An 18,637-nucleotide genomic window follows, 5' to 3' on the forward strand; every position below is an offset into this window, starting at 1 on the left:
AGCAGATGGGCTACAGCAGCAGAAGACCATGAGCAAGAAGTACCTCTCCTGTCAGCTAAAAACTGAGGCTACAATTCACAATCCAATAGAGCACCTTTGGGATGTGGTAGAACGGGAGATTTGCATCATGGATGCGCAGCCAACAAATCTGCAGCAACTGTGTGATGCCATCATGTCAATATGGACCAAAATCTCTGAGGAATGTTTCCAGTACCTTGTTAAATCTATGCCACAAAGAATTAAGGCAGTTCTGAAGGCAAAAGGGGGTCCAACCTGGTACAAGTAAGGTGTACCTAATAAAGTGGCAGATGAGTGTATAAAATTTATGTTGTGTGTTTGTGCATCTGTGCTGTGTATGAAAAGTCTGTCTTCTAGAACAATATTAGCCAAGAGTCTGTCCATAGAAAGAGAGGCAGAGAAAGACAAATAGACTGTAAACAGAGTGGTCTGATTGTCTTCTGCTGATCCTTCAGGCTTCAGCTCTCTGACTGATGAAGAAAACATTTCATTTTGAGGAAGAGTTCTGCTAGTGGGTAGAGTATAAATAACAGTGACTGGTAACTCCTACTAGTAAACTGTAATCTAAAATTGGTTTTCAATGTTGATCAGACTTATCAGTTCATATTTAATTCTGGAGTGAAAAAATGCAGTGGAGAGAATGGTGTTGTACACGAGGCAGTAATGTATCATGTTTTAGAGAGCACAGCTGTGGTTTGATCTCATCAGTGAAGCACGAGGTAAGATTCACTGATCAGTCTCCACTGGAAATCCTGCTGATTTCTGACTCATCTGACCTAAAAAACCTAGACTAACTATGACTTTAAGGGAATAGTTCACACAAAAATGAAAATAGTCATAATTTTCTCACCCCTCACATTGTTCCAAACCTCTATGTCTTCCTTTCTTCTGTGGAACACAAAATATGATATTTTAATAATCACAAAACATTCATTTTTGGAAGAACTATCCCTTAAACACGTCTGAATGCTAAGTCTGAACTCAAGTTTGCAAGTTACAAACTGTTTGGCAAACAAACTGCCAATTTAGATAAAAAGCTAACCCAGATTCCACAAATTACAAACTCTTTTACTCTTCTCTAACACACTTATATACCTATAAACTAAACAAAGGCAGCTGTTCAGCTACAGGTATCCCATGAGGCTTTGCTACAATTTTATTTCTGTTGAAAATGAGTTGTAAAAGGAATTAAAAATGGAGGTTAATTAAGAGAAACCTTCTAATCACATACACTAATCTGAGTGACTTGAATGCACCACTATCTTGAGAGCAAGAGAGGATGCAGAAGGGAAGGAGTGGGACGCAACTAAAGTTTGCAGTGCTTATCAAATTGCTGACAGAGCTTTAATTTATTCAGTCCTGCCTACATTGTAAAATGAAAGTCACAGGAACAATACTATTTGAAAGTGACTTTATTAGTGCAAACTAAAGCTGAACAGTCATTGTGTGATAAAGTCTAAATTAAATAACTCATTACTGAAGACGTTGCTATTTTGACCCTCAGTGCATGCCTAAAGTCTGTGAGTAATGTTATTAAATGATAAAATGCACATATTGCATGACCAGTTGGTTTGAATCTCATCTCAATTGTGTCGTGTAAGGAAAATCACTTTAATCACTTTTGTCTGTTAAACTTTTTATCTATAAACTGATTTATTTTTAGTTGTTTTGCACAAGGCACCTGTGTGTTTATATATATGTTGGAACAGCTTTGACTTTACTTGTGAGGGCCACATGTTTGAAAATATCCACACAAATGGAAAATGTTGAAAACTTACCCGTGAGAAGATTTGAAGTGGTCAAAATGTTGCCAAGTCATGGTTTACTTTTAATCTCCTAATATCATCAGGTTTGTGTGGGTTACTTTTAAAGGGTTTTAGAGTTTAGCAGAGTTTAGCGAATCACACTTTTTTTTAGATTACCTCACTAATATAATAAAACCAGGGTGTGTGCAATATGTGTTTGTACATACATCGCTATACTCTGCTAAATTTGACAAAACCTCCAATTGTGTCATCATTTGTAAAAAAATATACATATAAATTGTAGGTAAATGTTTAAGTAAACGTGTGTGAGGAAAACAGCTTATAAATCATACTAAGTGATGTTTTTTGAAAATTTTAAAATGCAGAAAGTTTTCTGTGATAGGTAGATTTAGGGTTTGGGGATAGAATATACAGTTTACTTTTTACAGTATAACAATCATTATGTCTATGGAATGTCCCAATAAAACATGAAAAACGTGTGTGTGTGTGTGTGTGTGTGTGTGTAAAAATGGATTTGTGTTGTGGTGTGTTTATATTTAAGCATGCATTTGGCCTTGGGATATATGTCTCACTGACTGTCACTATTCATCTCTCTTAGATCAGGACTAAAAAACACTGATATTAGCAGATTCAGTGTGTGTGTGTGTGTGTGTTTAGGCTGCTGTGATTTTAATCAGTATGTTTGCTTTGGCCCTCCTATTCTGTAAAAAGAGCTCAAAAACTCTCATCAGATCAGATTCATCCTGTGCAGTGATGCGTGAGAACACAACAGGAACAATCACGATTCAAATGCTCAATGATGTGAGTTTTGTGTGCATATTTGTATTATACAGTAGTTTGAGTTTGTGAGGAAGTTTTGTGCCAAGGCTGACTTGACTTGCCTCACTCTTGCTTCAGTGCATGTGCTTGAATTTAAATTTCACTTCATCTTACACTCTTGTTCTGATTTTCTATTTTCAATTTTTCTGCCTGTCCTGCTTTCCCAATGTCCTTGATTTATTTATTTTTTTGTTAGCTGTAAAATATTGTTTTATCTTGTATTATATCTCTGTTTCTTTTAGTCCCCTAATTGACCCATAATCCTAGTTTAATTAAGATCTGGGATTTAGCGGCAGCCTCGGTGCACTTTTGTATCCAAACTCCTAGCTGATATGAAACCAGACTCTGGGGACAGTTCTAGTGTGAGAAGAATAGAATAGAATAGAATTTTAAAATGTAAAAATAGTCAGTTTTTACAGTGGCTATATTATAATGCAAATTACTTGAGACAAAAAGCTTAGATCACAGTTGAAACTCACATGCAACTATGGTGTTGTGTTCAAGGTGACATAATTGATTCCTGAATAACACTGATGAACAAGACCGTTAAAAGGAATTTCATGGGGCAACAGAATAAAATCATAAATTTGGAGGCCTGTTTTGATCTACTCTGTTTTCCCCCGAGGGCCACGTGCTTAGAATAGCTAATGTTTGTTCTTCTGATGCTTGCCTGTAGGGGGCACTAGAGTGTTTTCTGAGGCTGAGGCTGAGTCTGTTTGGTGTAGATCAGTTGCTGAGCCAATTTATTAAGACGAGGAGAGGGAGAACGGGAGAGAGAGGGAGTAAATAAATGGAACTGCCCCCGTTGCTCCAAGCCAAACATCAAAGTAATCAAGGAAAACAAGCTTTTTTTTAATGGGATGGATCCAATTAGAATATTACTGCTCCATCGGATCCATCCACTAGCAGAGAGATGGTGCTCCTCACTGGCCTCCTCCATTAATGCTAATAACCTCTTCTTCATGAACACAGCATACTGTACATGTGATGGGCAGAAGACTTCAATTTAAGCCAATTTGTTAAGTCAGACCCCACTTTTACTGTGTACTGTGATGACCAATGCCATTCAGATTGAAGAGCTTTTAATTTTACAAATAACTCATTAGAGATATGCATTCGACATTAATATATCATTCATATTTGGTCTGTTTGTTATCATGTCATCCTAGCATGTTTAATTTGCCATGGTTAAATTAAATTCAGTGTATGTTTGGTATAAATTCAGTAAGACTCAAAGACGTCACACGTAGCAGCAGGAAATGATTCAGCCTTTTTCAGGTGTGCTACTTTTCTTCCCTTAATAACTCGCTCACTCTTTCATTACTGCATTTTCTCTCTGTTACTCATTTATTTGTTCTTTCTCTTGTCGTAGTGTTATTATTTCTGCTCATTCTCATTCTGTTGCTCTCTTCCTCATAGGTATGTGGTGAATGTCACAGTATAACTTGAATGATCCCAGTGGGACTATGCTGCTCTCTACAGTCTTTAGGAAGCCGCAGATACTTGCTTTATTTCTAATTCACAGCTGTAAATTTTTATATTTTACTCTTCTTCTTTTATCTTTGGTTAAAATTAAGTCTTACCTGTGAAATCCATTTAATCCCTCTAAACTGAACTGTCAGTCGGACAAATTGGTGATCTAGAGTATTTTAGGATTCATTTGTTCAGCTGAGAGTCCTATAGTTCTTCAGCTTGATGTGTGTACCAGCAGGGATCATTCCTTATCTTGATGATTGCAGGTTTTTGTACATCAGATTAGTAGTTATTTATACATTCATATATATCTTTAATCATTTAATTACCTCTCAGAAGAATTGCCACACACACTCATCGTTCTGTCTTTTTTTTTTTTTTTGTCTTCTGCCGTAGCCCTTCATCACTCTTTTAATTAACTACTCACTCTAGATTAGTTTCATCATTTCAGAAACCAACCGTTACCGCAACCGTCAATCTAGTGCTCACGCAATGTCATGTGTTTGACTATATGTGATGAATGTGTGTCAGTACCTCCTGGATTTCAACATACTCAAGAACTCAGAAATAAATTATTAACCGAAACAGACGTGTTGTAGCCTGTTAAAACAAATAAATGTCTAATACTGAATCTGTGAGAAAATCATAACGGTCTTTTCTGTGCAAAACTGGAAGGTTAAATTTCCAAATGGTGTAACCTGGCAACAGAGTGCCTCTATCGGACTGAATTATAGGCCATTTGATTGAGTCTCATCATCACACTCTTTTCTGCCCTGTTTTAATTCAGCATCTGCCATTTTACTATAATTTACTGAATCACCACTATTGACCCATTTAGGACCTGGATAGCAGACTAAAGGAGGTTACTGCAAAAATATATGTTGTCAGTCACAGTTTTTGGATATCAGATTCTGCTGTTATGATGTCCATAGATGTGTTTTTTGTTTGTTTTTTAAATTATATAGGGATGCATGTACCGTGTTGGTGTCTTGCTTGTTATTAGAGATTAATATTATTTGATTTGTATCAATTGATATTGGAAATATATCCATCGCTATTGGAAATTTAATTGTGCATGCTCATTTCCACCTATTTTTACATTTAGAATACCATTTACTGTCATCTAACACTCATGTCACACCATACAAGCAGACCCAGTTTTTTTGATAATGAAAAATATTCACCATCGTGTTATACCTTTAAATGTGTTATACCTTAAAATGATCTCTGAAAAGCTATTCAATATGGAAACAGTTCTTAAATCGTAGTGATAACTATGTCTGCAAAACCTGCAAAAGAGAAAATTTGTCATAACTACTGCTGAAGGTGATTCATATCACAGGGGTCTTTCAAACATTGTGTCTGACACTGGGGAAATTACACCTCTTTCATCATCACTTTAAGAACTCTTCACAGCCGAGAAGGTGGGCTGATGTGACTTAACATAATTTGAATAATGCCATTCATAGAAATACTCAGATTGATGAATTATTAATGAGGTCTGGAACAACAGCATATCCAAACACTGTCTTTCATTCTGTCTGTTCTATCTCTTCTTTTTTCTGTTTTTTTTTTTTTGTTTTCCTGTTTTTCTCTTTACTAGGAATTCTTGTGACTTATGAATTTAAAGCATTTGATACAACATAACTGTAAATAATCTAGACACATAAGCCTTTTCCTTTTCAGATGGAGTATTGAGATTAGTTCGTTTTCGGGAAAGTTTTAGATTGAACTTCTTAGAAGACTAAATCAATAATTTAGCTGTGCAAAAGAGATTCACTGGGTTATATACACATGCTGGTTTTGCATGTGATCTGTGTTGTTAATTTACTCAGTCATGAACGATACTATCTGTTAAAGTAAATACAAGATATACGGCTCTGCTAGTGTGATCAAAGAATTAAAATTTTGCTTGCAGGAACATCAGTGTATTTCTGACTCACACTATTTCACAGTGATCCTAAAATCTGCACCAATGTGGAGGTTAAATATCCATATCAGAGAGGAAAGGCAATCAAAATATTTGCCTCGTTTTGTTACACTGAACTGCCACATTTCAACAACACCATGAAATATCACTCTCGGTTGAACGCTAAAAACATTCCCAATGATGCACATTTCTCAACATGCGACAGTATGTTTAGGCAGGAGTGGATTTAGTGGTTTAGGATCCCTAGGCAAGGACAGGAGTTGGGTCTGTCCTTCCCAAATCAGCTTATTTACCTGGGTTTTCTTTGTACAGCTTGCACAGAAGTGTTCTCGTTCTTTGTTGATAATTTTGTTTGAGACAGTGAACAGTTCTATTATGGTGGTTGGCAGGCCTGATTGTCTTCAGGGGTCCCTAGGCAGCTGTCTACATTTGTCCGGTGTTAAATCTGCCCTTGTGTTTATAATCTTGAAGAAAATCTATTATCTTGTAGAACGATACCACACAACTAAGCATATTTAGAAAAGCTCTGAATATAGGTATTCGGGATGCATGATATACAGTATTAGTACCATATTGGTTATTGGCTGATATTCAATTTTCAAAACATTTATGGAATATTATTACATTTTTATTTGTATATGCTCATTTTTACATTTAAAAGACCTTTGCTGTTATCGAACACTCTCTTAAGGTTAATCTTTAAAAAAATAAATCAATAAATAACAGGGATAGTTCACCTAAAAATGAAAATCATTTACTTACTTTCATGTTGTTCTAAACCTCATGACTTAAATGCTTCTGTGAACGATAATTTGAGAAATGTCCATTTGGTATGTACAGTGGTAACCAAAACGGTTTGGTTGCTAACATCCTTCAAAATATCTTTTTTATTCCACAGAAGAAAGAAAGTCATACAGGGTTGGAACAACATGAGGGTGAGTAAATGATGACAGAATTATCATTTTCGGGTGAATTTTTCCTTTAAAGTTTTTAATGTTCTTTATATGTCAATGTGGTGTTTTTAATTAGCTACCATGTTTCTCCTTAAAACTCCAGTGAACCAAAGACGGTCTCAAAAATGCGGTTTGAAATCGCCGGTGTTTCTTATGTCACAAACTACCTGGTAACCAATCAAGTCAACGTGCCGGCGGGCTTTAGCATATCATTAACTATGCTCTGAAGCAAGGGGGCCTCAAGAGAAGCCAGATATATTTTTCTGTTGATATGAAAAATCATGTACATTTAGAAAAATAGTGGGCGAATTATGTATATGATGTATATTACGATGTAATGATGAACTATATGCCTTTCTCCACTGACATTCAAAGCTGTTCAAAGCATTTCTAAGGATACTGATTTGTAGAAGGCAGACTGAAATGGCGAATGGCAACATGGTTTGTTTAACATTAGCAGCACATTATTAGCTGTTTGATAATGTGGTCAAGCAAAAGGCTAATCATATTAATTACCATTATGTGTCCAACGTTGTAAAGAGCGATACCATTGCGCAGCGAGTGGAGTGGAGGCGGGGCTAATTGGCATATTAATAGATCCTTGTATACTAAATGAGGCAAGGGTGTCAAGTTACATTCATGCTATTTTAAGGCATGAAGAATTTTTTACAGGAAAAAACTTTTCATTTTGGTGATCAAAGATGAGTTTTAAGGGATAAAATTATTGACTACAGTGTGACTTTAAATATAATCTTTAGTAAACCCCAAAATTAATGTTCGTTTTTCATATTGTACATTATAATATTTTGAAATTCACTTTTAGATATTTAAAATGATTAATTTTTAGTTTTTAATGTTTCATTTCTAATTTAGATGAAATAAAATAGAATTTCAATATCAGCCATTTATCAATACATTGGCCATAACATCGATACTGGTCAGGATTTTAATATCAGTGCATTTCTATTTGTAATTTATGAATAGAAATGCATCAACTTAATGCAACAATATAATGCAAGAATATAAGTAAGAAATATAGGTACATTGTACACACAATTATCCAATATTGACTGTTACTGATAAATACTGTAGAAAATAAATCTGTTATTTCAGCTGATAAGTGATATGAAAGAGATGGAAATACAGTTGGTGTTTTACTCATGTTTGAGTCTTATATATAGTTTATAGGGGCTGCTTAGCCCTCTGCTCTCATATAATGGGGGGGGGGGGGGGGGGGGGGGGGGGGGCATGTAGACTCTTCACTACCCCAGTATCCTCTGAGATAACACTACCAATTAGTTTGCGGTTTCCTGACATTCAGCCTTCAAAGCTGAGAGGCAGGAGCTTTTATTCCTAAACATCAAAGACTATTATTCTTTCTTTTCTCTCTTCAAATCAACATCTAGCCCCAGGATCTAGCACCATCCCCCTCTCCACCCATCCCTTATGCTGTGAGGAGCAGGGTTTTGACTCAGATCATGACACAAGCAGCAATGGAAGCCTAAGACAACAAGAGGAGCTGTTGCTCACACAGCAGAGATGTCAAATTGTTTATTGCATTTTCTTTAACTCTCCCTCCCTCTTCATTCTCATAGCTCTAGTCTGAAACTGGTTATTGTGAAACAGCAGCAAAAATGTGCATATATAAAAAAGGCACCACAGCTCTCTCCCTCTCTCTCTCTCTCTCTCTGGGTGAAGGATACGCAGGCTGTTTGTGCTATGAGATTTAAAAATGTATGATCCACATGCACAATTGGGAAAAATATTTTAAATATAAGAGCTCTTGTTCCCAACTGAGATGAAGAGCTGTGTCTACTCCATGAAAGCGAGAGAAATGTGTAATAAAATGGGCAAGGAGAACTCTTTATTCGGGGCACAGAAAGCAATATTTCTCTCACATTATTGATTATATGCACACAACACATCATAAGAGCCTTTAAATTCCACCCTCCAAAGCGGTCCTGCATTCTGGACTTATCACTTCCTTGCTACTCCCTTTTGATTTTTTTTTTTTTTTTTTGCTATATATTGCTAAATATTTCCATTTTGGATGCAAAACAACTTTGCATAAATATAATGGCCTAAATAATAATAATAATAATAATCAATTGGGTAACACATTTGCAACCTATTAGTAATTAATAATTTATGAAGTGTAGTTAACACATTAGTGTTATATATAAATATATATTGTGACTATATATAGTGAGTTTTTTATTCATTGTCACTGTAATTAACAAATTGTTATTTCAGTGACAATGACTGAAGAACTCACTATTTGTATATAGTCTATTAATGTATTAACTACAGTTTATAAACCATTAATTAACTATAAACTAATAGTTTGCAAATGATTTGTAAATACTTTATTACTGTATACTTATTATAAAGTATTACCATGGTTGGATGATTCTTCTTCCTCTGAAAATAATTATTGATTGTTATTATTAAATAACAGAAGTAAAAGTTTAAAACAAACAAACAAACAAACAAAAAAAACATGTTTTTTTATTTGTACATGTTTAAAGTTTGTTTTCATTAGTCACGTCTTCCTTTGTTCAGTTTTTCCCGCCACTCTTTGGTTGTCATAGTAACAGATTGATTTGAGTTTCAGTTCAGGTGTGTCTTGTTAATCATCTTGTTAAAGTCCTTTGTTGTCACTTGTATATACTGTATACCCTTGGATGGTTCTCATTTGATTGTAATGTGGTTTTCTCCAGTGTTTCTCCTGGTTCCTGAGTATTTTGTTATTAAAGTCTGCCTTCTAGTTTTATTCCTCGTCGTGAGAGTTTCTACACACCATGTTACATAACATATCAATTTTTGAACAACTAAAATAAATAATTAAAAGAATTTCTATCAGCTTAATAAACATATATCTATATTTTTCTAGCATAATATTGAAATAGAAGACCTGGGACCATGTTTCAATCTTTCAAAATCGAAATCACTTCAAAACTGGCCCAGCATCAAAGCCTGTGAATTTTCTCTCAGTGTTTTTGTTTGATCTAAGGCTGAATTGGGTTGCAGTTGTTTAAGGCTTGCATGGCTTATTAAAGCATTGTACTGACAGAATTAGAGATGTTACAGGGTTTGTGTTGTAGCTGGACTACAAGATCATGTCGATTCACCGTTCTTCATCGGTTTGCTTCCAAACCTCATCTCACAGCGTTTTAAGCTGAGCTGGCAGGCTGATCAAAGACAGGCTACAGGGTTGGTACAGTAGGGAGGGGAAGTCAATAGATCAACAGCTTAAATGCTCTTGTTGGAGTTACACTGAACTCTGTTTCCTGTTTGGCTGCTGGGATTTTTGGAAGTTTATTCCAGACATTTGATAGAGTGCAGACCAATATGCTGATACACTGATCACAGGGCTGATACTGTCACAACAGGCAGACGTTGACTGTGATTGCTTGTGTTAACCTCTCTAAACCCTGATGTTCCACAGACCTGGGAGACAACTGATGAGATTGAACATGATTACAGAAAGACCAAAACCTGCATATTGTCACCAATCAGAAGGTCAACTATTGATAATCTCTCTTGCAACCTTTCCGATGTGCATCATCAATGTCACACACAGGATGGTGACCTATGACATGAGGTGAAAAGGCTGCAATCGTTCAGCTTTATAATCCATAATTCATAAATGTCATGCAAATTCGGAAAATGCATAAACACCATCTTTACTAACCAGAAAATATCAAATTATTTTTTATATACAGAGGCTGAATTTAGAAAACAAATGAATACATAAATGGTCTGATAATGAATAAGTCTTCTGTACTTAGCACTTAAATTTTAGTTCCGCAGTCGAGAGCTTCGCCCAGCAGTTCTCGGCCACACAGAAGCAGACGGAGGCTATAAAGCACATCCTGCCCCGGCGGACCGCTGCTGCCACCACCCCACCACTGGCTGCAGTCACTCTGCCTGCTCATTGCAGAGGGCGACCGCCTGTGTCGTCCTCTGCCCCCGCTAAGTCTGCAAAGCAGCAGCCGGTTGCGGACACGGCGCCAAGCCAGGTGGTAAGAGAACCAGGAAGCGGTCCTGAGACGGGCAACCTGGAGGAGAGAAAGACAGCTCTTCGGGAGACTTTCTGTTCCGTTCTGTTCCGCCGCTGGCTCTCCGGAGTCCATCGGTACCCACTTCCTCACAGAAAGAGCTGTTTCCCAATCCTCCAGGTCTCAAGAGGGCGCGGTTGGCAGTGTGCGACGCTACGCCTCGCCACCCTCAGCCCCCTCTCACTTCGCCAGCAGGTGTCAGTGTGAATGCCGAGGCCGCCTCTCTTGTGCCGTCTCCCATACACCCTGTCACCTGGCAGAGTCCGACCCCATTTCGGGCCGCTACACTGTCCGAGTTGGGTCCTAGAACTCTGCCTCGCTGCCCCACGCCGGGTACGTCTGTGGTGCCGTTGGTCCCACTGGCTCAGAGCCTGGAGGCCTGGTTAGCGCTTCCCAGCCCGCCCCGCTGGCTCATCCGTACTATCAGACCCCAGTGTTCAGGGGTGTCCACTACACTTGCGTGTCTGTGGACAGTGCTCCTGTTCTCTGGGTGGAGATTGCTGTCCTACTGGCGAAGGGCGCAATCGAGCCGGTCCCTCCAGCCGATATTAAGTCAGGGTTTTACAGCCCCTACTTCATTGTACCCAAGAAAGGCGGTGGGTTACGACCAATCCTGGATCTGCGAGTCCTGAATCGCTCCCTTCACAGGCTGCTGTTCAAGATGCTAACGCAGAAACACATTTTCGAATGCATCCGTCCCCAGGATTGGTTCGAGCGATTGACCTGAAGGACGTGTACTTTCATGTCTCGATTCTGCCTCGACACAGACCCTTTCTACGGTTTGCGTTCGAGGGTCGGGCATATCAGTACAAAGTCCTACCCTTCGGGCTGGCCCTGTCGCCCCGCGTCTTTACCAAGGTTGCAGAGGCGGCCATTGTTCCCCTCAAGGAACAGGGCATTCGCATCCTCAACTACCTTGACAACTGGCTCATACTGGCCAGCTCGCGAGAGCAGTTGTGCGAACACAGGGACATGGTGTTAGCTCACCTCAGCCGGTTGGGTCTTCAGGTCAACTGGGACAAGAGCAAACTCGCCCCAGGGCAGTGGATCTCTTATCTCTGTAAGGAACTGGACTCGGTCGCCCGGACAGCACACCTCACAGAGGAGAGCGTCCAGTCATTGTTGAACTGCCTGAGTTTGCTCAAGTGCAGGACGGCGGCCCCACTGAAATCCTTTCAGAGGCTCCTGGGGCATATGGCATCCGCAGCTGCAGCCGCAGTCACGCCGCTCGTACCCTCACTCAGTGGTCGGACCCTTCGTTCCTGCAGACAGGAGTTCCCCTTGAACAAGTGTCCAGGCATGCTGTGGTCTGAACAGATGCTTCCACCACTGGGTGGGGGGGCCACGTACAATGTACATCTCCTTCTATGGAGTCAGAAGCATCTGAGGTCGCTTCGTGCCATTTACATCCCAGGCGTGCTCAACCGTGCAGCCGACGAGCTCTCACGGCAGCCCCCGCTTCCCGGAGAGTGGCGACTCCATCCCCAGGTGGTCCAGTTGATATGGCAGCATTTCAGGGCCGCACAGATAGATCTGTTTGCCTTTCCGGACTCAGCCCATTGCCAGGGAAGGCACTCTCGGCACGGATGCACTGGCACACAGCTGGCCCCGGGACCTACGCAAGTATGCAAGTGAACCTACTCGCACAGCTGCTGTGCAAAGTCAGAGAGAACGAGGAGCAGGTCTTGTTAGTGGCTCCGTATTGGCCCACTCGGACCTGGTTTCCAGAACTGATGCTCCTCGTGACAGCACCTCCTTGGCCCATCCCTCTGAGGAAGACCTCCTGACTCAGACGGGGCACCCTATGGCACCCACGTCCGGACCTCTGGAAACTCCATGTCTGGTCCCTGGACGGAACGTGGAGGTTCTAAGTGATCTACCCCAGTCAGTCGTAGACACCATCACTTCCGCTAGAGCTCCTTCTACGAGGAACCTCTATGCCCTGAAGTGGAACCTGTTCGTCGAATGGAGTTCCTCTCACCAAGAGGACCCCCGAACATGTTCGATCAGGTCAGTGCTTTCCTTCCTGCAAGAGGGCTTGGAGCGAAGGCTGTCTCCCTCCACCCTCAAGGTGTATGTTGTATGTGTATGCTGTATGTTGTATGTGTATGTTGCTGCTATTGCTGCAGGTTCCTGAGGGGGGCGAGAAGACTGAATCCGCCTCGCCCTCCCTCTATACCCTCTTGGGACCTGTCCCTGGTACTTACATCTCTCCAGGGACCTCCCTTTGAGCCTCTGCAGTCAGCTGAGGTAAAAGAACTGTCCCTTAAGACCGTCCTCCTGGTTGCATTGGCCTCGATCAAGAGGGTAGGGGACCTGCACGCATTTTCGGTCAATGAATCGTGCCTGGAGTCTGCCCGGATATGTGCCCATGGTTCCTACCACTCCCTTCAGAGATCAGGTAATGAACCTGCAAGCGCTGCCCTCGGAGGAGGCAGACCCAGCCCTGGCTTTGCTCTGTCCCGTTCGCACTCTGCGCCTATACGTGGACAGAACGCGAAGCTTTAGGACCTCAGACCAGCTCTTCATCTGTTATGGAGGCCAGCAGAAGGGAAAGGCTGTCTCCAAGCAGAGGATGGCCCACTGGATAGTGGATGCCATCGCCTTGGCTCAGTCCCAAGGCATGCCTTGCCCGCTCGGGTTGAGAGCTCACTCCACTAGAGGAGTTGCTTCCTGGGCACCGTGTCTTTCCCTTAGCAGAGTCAGCTCTGCTGTCACCTGTCAGATGAGTCTCCCACTTCTCTAGGCTGGAGCCATCCCAGGGACTCCATATGTGTACTGCCCGCGGCCAGTCCATATGTCTTTCCACGTAAATTCCCCCCTCTCGGTGGGTTGTGGCTTCCACAGCATCCCTTTTGGGCTCGCTTCCCCAGTGTTGTCTAAGTCTTACTGAATGGGTCATGTGGAACAGCAGTAGACTCTCTCAGTGTAAGCTCGCCCCCTTCTCCGCCCCAAGGTGCACCGGGTGGCTGGAGCTTACGCTGGGCACTGGAAGGGATCAGTAACTGTGGCGCTTTATTAAGGATCCCAATTTGTCGGTTCACTTCTGACGTATGTCGAACGTGACCGACTGAAAGGGAACGTCTCGGTTACGTATGTAACCCTCGTTCCCTGAAGGAGGGAATGGAGACGTACGTTCCGTAGCCACAGTTCCTGTGCCTTCGCTGTAGTTCAGACTCAAGTTGTCTCCTCAGCGAAAAACAGAGTGTGACTGCATCCGCTTCCATATTTATACCCGTTTAGCGGCTATTGGCTTGTTTAGTTACACTTGAAGGTGATAGGGCTCTCTAGCGATATCCCAGTTCGTCGGTTTACTTCTGACGTACGTCTCCGTTCCCTCCTTCAGGAAATGAGGGTTACATACGTAACCGAGACATTTTATTTATAAGCATTTGTTTATTATATTATATTATAAAACAGTATTTAATAAATCCACAATAAATATACAGGAGATCGCAGGAGATAAACGTGAACCACTTTAAACACTGACGATACCTGACATAGAACTAAGGAAACTCAGGGCTTAAATACAAGGGGAGAGTAATAAAAGTGATCAGGAACAGGTGTGTGGAACTAATTAACTATTATGGAGACTAAAGGCGTTTCTCATTACCAAGTACGCTAAGTTCATCACTCAGCTCAATCTGGTTACTCTGCTTATCTGTATTTATATGTACAATAATACAAAATGTTATAAAACACCACCCTGCCTCTTTTCGTTTTCATTTTAAAAATATGAAACATATTAATATGTGGCATTATGTGCATATCAGGCATTATGTGCATATGTACTCTGATTATCTTCACTGTATGTACATGTAGCCTATAATAAAATAAAATATGACAAACAACCCTGTCTCTTTTTGTTAAAAGTCAGTTTTAATGATTAATAATAGCCATTATAAAAGTATAAAGTATAAGAAGTAGGGCTGCCCCCTAATAGTCGCCTAAAAGAGGCTTGGTCGACCAAGATTTTATTAGTCAGTTAGTTGCAGAAAAAAAACTCCACAGAAAGTGGCGAAGTCACGCAGTCCATGAGGGACAGATCGGAGGGATCGTAAGGGACAGGGCAGAAAATCCAAATATTCACCTATCATTCATCGACCTCAAATCTGGCTTATCACTTGAAACATGTAAGTAGTAGCAACTTTACAAGTCCGCTCGCTGTTAGTCTAGTCCAAGATAAATGTGCGCTATTATTTGGCGCATATCCAAGTGTGTGGAGAACGCGCTTACTGCATGGCATACAGGCGCCGCGATCACTTTAACTTAAAATACTCCGTCATTTTGGTCATACAGATAAGAGTAATGCAAACTGTAAAGGGTCTGCTTTTATTTCTGTAAACTTGCAATGACAGCAAAAGGTAAAATAATGAAAATAACCAAGGATGCGCTTTCTGCCGCCTCGGTCTCAGTGAACTTAAGCATGTAACAAAAATGAACCCAAACTCAGCGTATACTTGCCTCACAGACACGAGAAATATATCTATAGAAAGCTTGAAATGTCTACTTCTAAACAAACCAAATGGAAAATAAATATTCTCTGATTATGAATATGAAACATGCATATATAGGCGTGTCCACTACTGCGTAAACATTATCAATAAATTAATTAAAATGTTTAAACAGTCTCCTTCTGTTTTTTTTTTCATGACACAAGTGTGTCATGTACTCATAATCATTATGTTTGCCGGGGCGCTGTGGCAAGCTGATTAGGATATGTATATATAGGCAATTAAAGGCTCATTGTTACGATTTATGGCTTATTAATATAAACGCATGATTAGTCGACTAGACGACTACTAGTCGACTAGAAAAATCGAGGGCAAGTCGAGGGCAGCCTAATAAGAAGCTATACAATAAGAAATAAACACAAACAAACAATTCAGTCAAACGTACAAAGTACGCACTCTAGTACAATGGTAAAGTTAAATAATAAATATACAAATTTATGAAACTTTGCCCTCACGACAGCGACACGACAGCCACGACACAGTTCCTCAACAACCGTCCATACCGCCGTGATGAATACGATCCTCAATTGGATGGAACTGAAATAAATAATTTTAATGTTGCGATCCTATTGGACTTATGATAGCAACCTGAATTGTAACAAAGCACTGTTGGCCAGAGGAGAACTGGCACCCCGACTAAGCCTGGTTTCTCCAAAGGTTTTTTTCTCCATTTTAACACCAATTTGCCACTTGTCTGCCACCTAATGTCACCTGATGGAGTTTGGGTTCCTTGCCGCTGTCGCCTCTGGCTTGCTTAGTTGGGGACACTTGACTTGACATTTGATATTCAACAGTGCTTTGATCTGCCTGCATTGACACTATTCTTTAAGAGCTGCTGTGCAGCCAAACAATGTACCAGTTATCAATGTAAAGCTGCTTTGACACAATCTACATTGTAAAAAGCGCTATTTAAATAAAGGTGACTTGACTTGACTTGACTCAGCCAATACGATTTGCCTGAAAACAAATTTTAGATTCATGAGACCAAAGATTGCCCATTAAATATACACAAGACGGATTGTATTGCATGTTTAACCACTACAGAGACATCAGAGCCAGCGGCAAATGTCTGAAGTCTAGCCGAGGTATGGCTGGTTTCAGTGGGGTGCATGAGTGCCGAGTGCTCGGTGATCGCCTGGATCTCACAACTCCGAAAACATTAGATTAAATTTTCAAATAGGTGTTATCTTCATAAATAAACCACAGATTTGAGTTTTAAACAATTACATTTTCACCTGAAAAACTATTAATACTACATATCATGACATATTTTTAAATTGCATGTGTTTTCTCCTCTGCTATTGATGCTTGCTGGAGGGGTGAGATGCATTCTGGGATACCTGGCTGTCTCAAGTCCGCACAAGGTACCTCACAATGCATTCTAGATAAAAGGGGCAGAGCAAGAACACATCCAGGGATTTGAACTGTACTTGGCTAGATGTGAACTTTGAATCGGAACAGTACTTGGGCAGCCGCCGATGATGTCCACAAGAACACAAGTACAGAAAAGAACGCATATTGAGAAACGGCCTAAGTAGGGAACATAACTAGGCAAAGCAGAATAGAGAACAGCATGAAAATGCAACCAAAACACAACAAACACATTTATATTATATTATATTATATTATATTATATTAATAACTATACTGACATTTGCAATTGTAACTATTCCATTTTGAACATTATCTCACCATCTATTCAACATTTAGTATTCCAGTCTTGAAACTAATAACCCCTCATAAGCCTCAAAGGGCAAAAACTCCAGCACTATATGTTCTGATTAAATCTGATGACAAACTACTCTAAGTCATATTGAAGACTAGTGGATGTTTGACATTTTTGGCTAAGGTCAAGCTTTGCTCTTTCTCTCTTATAACACAGAGATTCTTTCTTGTTAGGCAAATTGTTCTGTGCCCAGGTTTCTACCCTCTAATGGTGGGGGTCACCCAAAGAACATCATGTTGTACTCTGTGTGAATACAAATGCTCTTCTATTGTGCTCTTAAAGGGGAAGGGTGCTTATTCTGTGGCAGTGGGGCTAATTAAAGGAATGGCCATTAACCTGGTCCAGCACTGAAATTTGATTACAGACACACATACATACACTCAAAAGAACACCATTTTTCATATTCGTGTCCATTATAAACCTGAATTGTGATGCTAAGCATGAGACTGTTATATATATATATATATATATATATATAAAAACATTCTCATATATATATATATGTGTGTGTGTGTGTGTGTGTGTGTGTGTTGAGTAGTGGGAGTTGTCTGTGAAGACAGATGATGTGATTGTGGTATCTCTGTTCTTTTGTATGACCTCTCCAGGGCATTTACAGCACCTCATAGCCTTTCTAAACCTGTTATTAAACTAATAATATGCAAAGTATATCATAATGCCGATTTGATTAAAGTGTATATGTTAGCTATGACAGAGGTGCTTGTGATTCATATTAAAGGTGAATTGATAAATACACACACTAATTTATATGAGCAATATCGTGCAACATATTTTACCATTTTCATCTTTGAACATATTAATTGTACTGTACTGCTGAAGTATCTTCATTCTCTTCTAATGTAACCCCATGCTGTTGTACATAAACGCTATAACACTGTGTGACAGCTGAAAGTAGCACTGCAAATGGGAGTGCTGGAGGTGCGTGTATGGAAAGTTTCCAATGATAACCTTGTAGTTTATAAAGAACAATTAGTCTCTTTTGGTTTAATTACAGATGATTGATGCAAATAGAATGAGGTAGAGAAAAGAGAGAGAGGTGCACTAAACCTTGAGAGTGAAGAAAAGACGGAGAAAGGAGAAAAGATATTTCAATGCCTGACTATCACCATGACTACAAACTCATGTTCCCTGCAGTCTTTCTGCAGTCAGTCATTAAATAAATGTCATTAGCTCATAGGGTATGTCATTTCAAGCCTTAATTTTATCTTTATGCAGTCTTTCAAATATGATGATGTTGTTGCATTCACTCTATCATAACATTACCAAGCATACAAATTAAGCATGAGTGCAATTATAATTTGGATACAATATTGACAGTTACTTTGAGTTTGTTTGGAACCATTTTGTTGGCGCAGCAAA

The sequence above is a fragment of the Ctenopharyngodon idella genome, chromosome 7, assembly GCF_019924925.1.
Source record: "Ctenopharyngodon idella isolate HZGC_01 chromosome 7, HZGC01, whole genome shotgun sequence".
NCBI classification, from domain to species: Eukaryota; Metazoa; Chordata; class Actinopteri; order Cypriniformes; family Xenocyprididae; genus Ctenopharyngodon; species Ctenopharyngodon idella.